Below are 10,823 nucleotides of genomic sequence, written 5' to 3' on the forward strand. Positions count from 1 at the left end.
GGAGAACTGACCTCAGAAGGCCTCTGATATACTGGCTTCTGTGACCATGACAAGTTACAATCTATGATTAAGTTTCAGCTATCACAGATGAGGATGAAAGAGTCATCAGCTTGTTAAGATTCTTTTATATTTAAACAAAGGCTCTTCTGCCAAATGTAAGATTAAAAGAATTAAGATACTCATCTATAAAACTCATTCAGACCCAAATGGAATAGTTTACCTCATATGGTTGCTGTGAAGCTCAAATGATATAATATGAACATCAATGGTTACATTTCTGAATTATCCCACTCTCACAGCCTGATCCTGAGGAATTTGTCTTGATTTTCAAAAAAAGGGAAGGTAAATAATAGAACCTATATACTGGATCATGAATTTAACTTTAATTCTTGTCAAAATCCTAGAACTTGTTAAAGGGATGATGTTTTCAAATTAATCACTTAAAAACAAGAAACAAAAACAAAGTAAGGGATTATCCCATCCACTTTAAGTAATGATTAATCTCTTCAATATCTACCATTTTCTTCCCAATTATAGCTTTTAAAAAAAAAAGTGTTTTTTTTTTTTTCTCCTTTGTTCCCTTCCTCACCTTTAGCTCCTTCAGAGCTCCAGCACCTTCAACAATATCTCATAGGACCACAAAATTCATCCTGTCATTTGGTCTTGTATCCATGTTTATTTTATTTTTTTTTAATTTTAAGTTAGTTTGTAACTTCCTTGTGCATCCATGTTGGTCTCAGAAAAATCCTATTTTTCCTCTTCACTAGCATTATTTCCTTCATTGAGAGTTTTAGATCTTCCAGAGCTGATTTCTCCTGCTGAATATTACTCCTTAGGATCCTGCATTTTCTTCCTCTGAACCATTTGAAACCTGCTTTCCAGGTCTAGTGTGTTATCAGGTTGTGTCCAGCTTACCTCTCCTCTTTCAAAGGATTCCATTTTTTTTGCTTGCTTCTCAAAATCAGGTCAGAATCTACATTTTAAAATATGAATTTTGTAAAGGGCTGAAACTTTGGAAAGGTGTACTTGAATCAGACAACTAAGCACTTAAGGCTAATTACCTATTCAATATAAGACAATGACTCTATTTAGCATATATTTGAAAAAATGGCCCTTCTCACTATTTGGTGCTGGCTCAATGTTTGGGGCTAAGATAATCCTAGGCAAGGATTAAGGGGTGGGGTGACAAAAGCCAGAGACTCACTTGACCGTAAGACTAGGAGGAGAAAGGTGGAGATTCTGGACTCCAGAATTGGAAAGAGATCTTTGGCAAAACTCCTGGCTGTTTGCCTGCTTCTCCTCCTAAAGACCAAGGACTTTTACTTATCCTGATTCTGGCTAATCCTGAGGCCTCCAGAGAGCTAGCCCAGACTTTACAGAAATTATCACTAATTTAAGTCAAAAAAATTTCAGGTATTTCCTTTGGTGGAGTTCTTGAAGGTTTCAGGGTAACTGAAGTCCCCTCCTACTATACCTTGCTTCTGAACCAGGCCTATATTTCCCAAGTTCATCTACATTTTTGTCCAGGTGATCTAATAATAACAGTAATTAGTATTTAACTCTTCAAAAGTTTTCAAAGCATTTTACAAAAATTTTTTTTTATCTCTACATAAGCCCACGGAGATGTGCTTTTATTATTATTATCATCACCCTTACTTTGTATATAAGGGGAAAAAAGAATATATACTTTGTATATAAGGCTAAAAGATGTTAAGTTACTTAATGAGAATCCTGAAGTAAATTTTGAACTCAGATTTTCCTGATTCCATGTCCAGCATTTTGTCCACTCACTTATATGATTCCAATGAGACAATTACATTTTTCCTGTAGTACACCCAAATACTCTTATGTGTACTCACTCTGGCTCTTGGATTTCCTGACAGGAATATACTTAATATATAACATTACCCTATTTATCATTTTATCCATTTTGTTTGTTATTTAAAACTTTATTAGTGTATCTGTCTACAAGTATTATGTAGTCATGTTTCAATGACCCCCTTAAGGTCAAATTTGCCTCTTTATGTTGAGCATTTTGCTTGTTGCCTAAATATTAGAAGTTTGAGGTGTTGCAACTGTAGAGCAACTGAAAAGGTGTGCTTGAATCAAACAGCAGAGCACTTAAAGCTAATTATCTATTTGATGGGAGATAATGGCTCTATAAGCATATACTTAGATAATATGGTAATGTGATGGCTCTCCTCATGATTGACTCTTGCTGAATGTTTGGTGGTGAGGTAATCCTAGGCAAGGATTGGAGAGCTATGGGCGAGAAGTCAGAGTCATTTGGCTGCAGGACTAGGAGAGAGGCTGGTGATTCCAGACTCCAGAATCTAGGTTACATCTTTGGCAAGCCTTGTCACAGTTTGCCTGTCTCCTTCACTTTCCCCCCTAAAGATCAAGGATTTTGATTGATCCTGACTGACTGATCCTGAGGCCCTCCAGGGAGCTAGGCCAAACAATATATGCAACTACACTTCTTCCTTCAATGTAATTGCTTTTTTTGTAATCTGGTTTGGGGGATATACAAAGGTGATCTTTCCCTTGTTTAGTTTTTAAAGCCTTTGTGATTAAATTTGTAAGACACTCATCAAACTGTCATCCCTATATTTTAATCTGATCAGGCAATATTTGTAAAGCATGTAGCCAGGGCCTAGTACATAATAGGAATTTAATAAATGCTTGTTTCCTGCTTTTCTCCCAATCCCTTTCCCCTGCAAATCTAATTCACTACCTTCTAACCAGCTATTCACTTCTCAAATAAATTTTTTCTTTATCATCATTGTTTCAACTGGGCAACAGTGAGGAAATAAAACCTGTGCCCTTGGACTTTTCAGTCTTTTTTACCCAAGACTTTTATCATGTATCAACAGGCATCATCCATTTTGGCAAAGTCTTGAGAAATCACTGTCTGTAATGTTCTCTTTTTCAGTTTTCCTGGGGGTCTCGGAGCAACTTTTGTTTCAGTTCAGTTTCAGTTTCAATTCATCACAATATCACCCAGGTGTTAACGTCCAAATCCTTTATTATCTCTTTCAAAGTCTTGTTTCCCTTCCTGGGGCCTGGTTAGCTTTCTTAGAGGCCTATTTCTCTCCTTGGTTCCAAGAGCTTGAGCTCCTTCCTCCTTCTCTGCCCTCTGAATCTCTCTGAATTGATCCTGGCTGAGTTTGTCCGAGGTTATATTTTCTCTTATCACAGGTGTGATTCTTGTGGAACTATATTACTAAGTACATGTACTACAGAACTTTTAAGCACCATGCATTGTCTTTATCAATTCCACTGAGTACCTTTTTTCAAGTTCTGGCCCATAACAACTGTCATTTTTTGAATGTGATCTGGAAAGAAGTAGACCTTTATTATTTATTATTCTATAAATAACTGTCTCAATACAAGGTCAAGGAATCTACAATTCCTCTTACCTTTCTTGCCTTTCTTTGACCTTTACTCAATGGTTTCTTAGTTGATAGTCTGTGTTTCTATTGTATTTCTTGGAAGGTTAAGCAGATGTTTCCTCTTCAAAACTTTAAGCTTTCTCTTCAAGAAGACCTTCAATAGAGATTTTAAGCTTTTATTGTACAATTCTCCTTTCTCCTCTAATACTTCTGCTCTCCCAAAATACTGGCAAAGATCAAATCTTTTTTTTATTAATTTTATAGTTATACTTTTTTTTAACAGAAAATATGCATGAGTAATTTTTTTTAAACAACATGATACCTTGTATTCATTTTTCCAAATTTTACCCTCCTTCCATCTACTCCCTCCCATAGATGACAGGCAATCCCATATGTATATTAAATGTGCTGTAATATAACCTAGATACAATATATGTGTGTAAAACCAAATTTCTTGTTGCACGGTAAGAATTGGATTCCGAAGGTATAAGTAACCTGGGTAAAAAGACAATAGTGCAGTTTGCATTCAATTCCCAGTGTTCCCTCTCTGGGTGTAGTTGTTTCTATTCATCATTGATCAACTGGAAGTGAATTAGATCTTCTTTATGTTGAAGATATCGACTTCAATCAGAATATATCTTCATTCAGTATCATTGTTGAAGTGTATAGTAATCTCCTGGTTCTACTCATTTCACTCAGCATCAGTTCATTTAAGTCTCTCCAAGCCTCTCTGTATTCCTCCAGTTGGTCATTTCTTACAGAACAATAATATTCCATAACATTCATATACCATAATTTACCAACCATTCTCCAATTGATGGGCATCTATTCATTTTCCAGTTTCTAGCCACTACAAAAAGAGCTGCCACAAACATTTTAGCACATACAGGTCCCTTTCCTGTCTTTTGTATTTCTTTGGGATATAAGCCCAGTAGTAGCACTGCTGGATCAAAGGGTATGCACAGTTTGATAACTTTTGGGGCATAGTTCCAAATTGCTCTCCAGAATGGCTGAATTCTTTCACAACTCCACCAACAATGCATCAGTGTCCCAGTTTTGTCACATCCCCTCCAACATTCATCATTATTTTTTCCTGTCATCTTAGCCAATCTGACAGGTGTGTAGTGGTATCTCAGAGTTGTCTTAATTTGCATTTCTCTGATCAGTAGTGATTTGGAACACTCATATGAGTAGAAATAGTTTCAATTTCATCATCTGAAAATTGTCTGTTCATATCCTTTGATCATTTATCAACTGGACAATGGTTTGATTTCTTATAAATTAGAGTCAGTTCTCTATATATTTTGGAAATGAGGCCTTTAACTGTAAAAATATTTTCCCAATTTGTCACTTCCCTTCTAATCTTGTTTGCATTAGTTTTGTTTGTACAAAAGCTTTTTAATTTGATGTAATCAATGTCCTCTATTTTGTGATCAATAATGATCTCTAGTTCTCCTTTGATCATAAATTCCTTCCTCCTCCATAAGTCTGAGAGGTAAACTATCCTATGTTCCTCTAATCTATTTATAATCTCACTCTTTATGCCTAAATCATTACCCATCTTGATCTTATCTTGGTATATAGTGTTAAGTGTGGTTCCATATCTAATTTCTGCATGCTATTTTCCAGTTTTCCCAACAGTTTTTTTCAAATAATGAATTCTTATCCCAAAAGTTGGTATCTTTGGGTTTGTCAAACACTAGATTGCTATAGTTGTACACTATTTTGTCCCGTGTACCTAACCTGTTCCACTGATCAACTAGTCTATTTCTTAGCCAATACCAAATGGTTTTGGTGACTGCTGCTTTATGATATAGCTTTAGATCTGGTACAGCTAGACCACCTACATCTGATTTTTTTTTTCATTAATTCCCTTGAAATTCTCTACCTTTTGTTCTTCCATATGAATTTTGTTGTTATTTTTTCTAGGTCATTAAAATAGTTTCTTGGTAGTCTGATTGCTATAGCACTAAATAAATAGATTAGTTTAGGGAATATTGTCATCTTTATTATATCGCTCGGCCTATCCACAAGCACTTATTGTCTTTCCAATTATTTAAATCTGACTTTATTTTTGTGGCAAGTGTTTTATAATTTTGCTCATATAATTCCTGACTTTTTTTTGGTAGATGGATTGATTCCCAAATATTTTATACTCTCAACTGTTGTTTTGAATGGAATTTCTCTTTGTATCTCTTGCTGTTGCATTTTGTTGGTGATGTATAAAAATGCTGAGGATTTATGTGGATTTATTTTGTATCCTGCAACTTTGCTAAAGTTGTGAATTATTTCTAATAACTTTTTATTAGAATCTCTGGGATTCTCTTAAGTATGCCATCATATCATCTGCAAAGAGTGATAGTTTGATTTCCTCATTACCTACTCTTATTCCTTTAATTTCTTTCTCGACTCTTATTGTCGAGGCTAGCATTTCTAATACAATATTGAATAGTAATGGTGATAGTGGGCAACCTTGTTTCACTCCTGTTCTTACTGGGAAAGGTTTCAGTTTATCCCCATTACATATGATGCTTACTGACGGTTTTAAATATATGCTCCTGACTATTTGAAGGAATAGTCCATTTATTCCTATACTCTCAAGTGTTTTAGTAGGAATGGATGTTGTATTTTATCAAATGCTTTTTCTGCATGTATTGAGATGATTGTATGGTTTTTATTAATTTGATTATTAATATGGTCAATTATACTAATAGTTTTCCTAATATTAAACCAGCCCTGCATTCCTGGTATAAATCCTACTTGATCATAGTGTATTATCCTGGGGATGATTTTCTGAAGTCTTTTTGCTAATACAAAGATCAAATTTTTATCTCAGCTTGTTTCTCTCCCTTTTTACCTTCCCATACAACTGAAGCCTTTCCCATTAGAAGCAGTCTCTATCAACTTAGAATATAGAGAATTATTCTTTGAGACACCTTACATTGTTTTTAGAAAGTATGTCAGCCCACTTTTGGAATACAGAGTCAATTGACTGGTAAAAATTCAAACATCATATATTAGATGCAATCCATTGCCAGTTTCTACTTCACTATAAAAGGTTGAGATTTGCCAATTAAAAAAAAAAAAAAAACGTATTGTAAGGGTATTTACATCTCAAATTTAATTTTACAGTCAATTTTCATCAACATCTTAATAGTGACCATTCTATACAGACTTCTTTTCCTTAGCTTCAAGTACTCAGACACCCTATCATCTCCTTTATTTCTTGAACCAGCCTCTTTTTTGTTTCAACTATTTGGTAAATCCATCAATCAACTGTCAATTTACTGTACTCTCTAATTATTCCACTTTGTCTTTACCTTTCCTTAAAAAGTACTTTCTCCCTTTCCTTCTTGAATTGTCCTTTTCAGATCCTATTCCACAATCCTCCTTTATCTTCCTTAATTCTTAATCCTTTTATGTCTTCATTATTATTTTTTTTTGTTCTATTCTTTCAACATGGAAGTGGAATTTCTACTTCTATCTGGGTCTAATAATTGTTCTCAGCCAATTTTTTGATTAACAAATCATGCTGTTGTGTCTTCCTGTTTTTGATTCTGGAAAGCATAGTCTACTACAAACTGCTATGTCACATTCTAAAGCCCTCTCCATTTCCCCTAGGTAAACCACAAATAAATACAAGGCAAAGAAAATACAAGTAGAGGCAATGTGGTTATTATAGAAGGATTTATGATTTGGATCTAGGAATCTTTAGATTAGAATTCCCTCTCTGCCACTTACTGTGTGACCCACAAACAGGGCATTTAACTTCTAGGCTGCAGTTTTTTTCTTTGTAAAACAGAAATAATATAGATTTTAAGCTTTTAGTGCACAACTTTCCTCTCTAATACTTCTGCTCTCCCAAAATCCTGGCAAAGATCAAATTTTCATCTCAGATCTAACTATATTACACAAGAATTACTTGTGATATAAATTGCTTTTGCAAATCTTAAAACACCAATTTTAAATGTTAGCTATTTACATTAAGTGCATTCACAAAATCTGAGATGAAAATTTCATCCAAAATCTTATAGATAGCCCAACTCATTGAAATACGGGGATCCTTTCCAATTCATATCTAGTAGTCATGCAATCTTTACTTGAAGCCAATGGTGAGGGAAACACAGTACCTCTTACAAAACCTATTCCACTTTTAGATAACTCATGATTTGGAAATTTTTCCTTACATAAACTCTAAAGTAGCCCATTTGCAACTTCTTCCTATTATTTCTAATTTTGTTCTTTTCAGCCAGAGATATCCCTTTCCTATATAACAAATTTTGAAATACTTGAAGACAGTTAGCATGTCAATCTTCCATACTAAATCAATCCTCATACAATGGTCATTCTGGCAACACTTAGACTGGCTGCCTTGGGAATGTGGCTAATTTGCTAAAGATTCTGGGAGTGGTTTTCTCAGTTTGGGCATTGGAACTGGAAGGTGGAAGTTTCCTTTGCAGCAACAGATTTTAAGTTACTTCAGAGAATGGTATAAGGAAAGTTGAAGAGAGCAAGTGACAATCCAAAAAATAGCATCATTGAACAACAATGAGAAAGGATACTTTCTAAGAGACTGCTGTGAAGAGTGGCTGAAGTCTAAGTTTTCCTCTTCCTTATTTATTACATATTCTTATTTAGAACATCCAGGAAGGAGTGACTGAATTATGCCCATTCTGGTAGGAGCAACTGCTAAAACAAAAGTAAGTTTCCATTACCCAATTCTCCTTTAATATATTTCATCAACACATTTATCTTCTCTAAATCAGAAGTCTGTCATTTCATTAACTAGGCCTGCTTCAGGTATGAACCTAGATTTCCATGGTATTTCATCAAATCAACAAAGGAAATCAAAACCAGCATCTCTGCCTTCAAGTTGCTTTCTCGAGGAGACAACTAGGTAGATACAAATAGAGTAGATGGGAAATATGAGAAAGTTTTAGGATGTGGAGGAAACAGGAAAGACAAAGTAGGTGGGATTTGAAGTATATTTTATTTAAAGAGCTCAGAGAAACTAAGAGAGAAATGAGAAGATGAGAAATGGAGAGAATTAATGCAAAGACAGAAATGAGAAGTAGAATTTCATGTTTTAGGAACTGCAAGTAGACCAATACCATACCAAGATTGAAGAGGGCAAATTGTAATGAAATTGGAAAGGTAGGAAATGGCCAGATTGCGAAGAACCTTAAATATCAAACAAACAAAGGGGTTTATATTTAAACCTAAATTTAATTTGGAGTGCTAAAATAATGCCAGATTGGGCTTATTACATCTCTCTGGAAGAATAATTTATATTCAAATTCTTTCTATTACAGTGGAGCTAGCATATTCATTTTACAGGTGACTTTTTTTTTTTTTAATGTTTTGACTATTTCCTTTATTCTTGCTTCCAGCCTCACTTTGTTCATTAAAACCTCTACCTTCTTAAGTACCTCACACACTTAAGAAGGTAAATGGTCTATTCCAAAGTATTGTCAGATATCTACTGCCATTGCATCTAGTATCCTTTGAATGACTCAGTAGATCAGATTGTTCACAGTACTGAATCATCTTTCTAGCCCTGCCCTTACTGAGAATTATTTTGCATTTCCCCAATTCTTTAATCTTTCTTTTTGATGTCCTTATAATGACCCTGTTCCTAAATCCCTGGGTCTACTATTATAATAAAGAAACTCCTATGGATTCCTAATTCAAAAATATCACAATATTTTCCAAGTAAGACTAATGCAGAAATCATTTGCATTTAAATGATGAAAGAGAATATAAAATATAGCTATAAATAAAAGCATACTTCAAAATAAAAATCCATATCAAAATTGATGGGCATAGAAAAATATCTAGCAAAAAAGTTTTAATTAAATATTATTCATTAATTAAAATTAAATATTAAATATGTATATATGTGTGTGGGCAGGGTGTATATATGTGTATATTTATGTGCATATGCATAGTGTATATGTATATCCTATATTTAATTACTGGCAAAAATAAATTCTATGTTCCAAAAATTTTCTTAAAAGTATTCAGTTGCTAAAGGCAATTTATATTAAAGGTATAATTATTTTTAAATAAAATATAAAAATAAAAAAGAGAACAATTTAATTTTTATACTTCCTAATAACACATGAAATTCTTATAAGATATGGTAGAGAAAACAAACGGACAAAAATACTCAAATCATGACAAAGAAGAAAAAATGTGGATCCCTAAACTAGAGGCCTTTTACCATCGTGATTGCCCTCTTTAAACATGCTACAGCTTATCAATACTCTCCTAAAATATGGTGCCCAAAACTAGATCCAATTTTCTACATGCAGTAAGACCACAGCTGGTGATAACATTTCTTTTGTTTTTAGAACATAGGTGGCCATGACTTCCCTGACTTCTCAAAGAGGTGAGAAACCCCAAAAAGGAAGTGATCACATCTTCTTTGCAAAAACACCATAAAAGGAGGTGATCACCCTCTCACTGAAATCTCAGAAAGGCAGATGAAAACACCAAAGGAAATGGGAAATCAAATCAGATTAGCGGGTTTCTGAAAGGGCTAATTTGAAACAAGTATACATAATATCAACATGGGGGGTATTACACATAATTACATAAATTATATAAGCACATAGTAGCACAGGCTAGTAGTGATGTAACCAATAACATGAATCAACATGAGGAATTATACATGTCCATAAGTCCTAGAAATAGTCCAAAAGGAATCTATCATCCATTACTTCATGGGCCAGGAAACCAATAATTCCTGCAAGTTTTGAAGTCCTGCAGTAGTCTCATCATGTGTTAGAGAAATCCAATGATTCCTGCAGATTTTGAAGTTCTGTAACAGTTTTATCAACAATTTTTTATCTCAGGGAATCCAATGATTCCTGCTGGTTCTGAAGTTCTGTAATAGTCTTAACAATAATTTTTTATCTGGGGATATCCAATGATTCCTGTGGGTTTTGAAATTCTATAAGAGTCTTATTATCAGCCATGTTCTTTCAGTGTCAGATGTTTCTTAGGTCTTCTCCTTTGTTTTGAGGTTTTTCTCTTTTTCTGTCTCTCTCCAGGTGCTCATTGGTACCCATCTGATTCCTTCTGAAGCAAACCCTTTCTCCCAAGAAGTTAACCTATCTAGTCCCTTCTATTTACCACTTTCTAGATTTCTCCTCATCACTTGGCAGTTACATTGGAGCTTCTCACACTGGATACTACCCTTCTGTTGGGTTAAAAAAAACCCTATATTTGCCCCAATTGTAATCCCTTTCTGCTATCTGACTGCTTTTTGGCTGATTGATCACATCAGAGTCCTGAACTTCTAAAGATGTAACCTTGGCTGTCATCATGCCCCACCTGTCTTTTGTTTGATATCTTGGAGACGGGCCCCACCTCTCATTTCTCTGAGTTGCCCTATATTCTGAGGCCCAGTGGAAACCTCAGTTGCAT

This window comes from Sminthopsis crassicaudata, chromosome 3 (genome assembly GCF_048593235.1).
Source record: "Sminthopsis crassicaudata isolate SCR6 chromosome 3, ASM4859323v1, whole genome shotgun sequence".
Classification (NCBI taxonomy): Eukaryota; Metazoa; Chordata; class Mammalia; order Dasyuromorphia; family Dasyuridae; genus Sminthopsis; species Sminthopsis crassicaudata.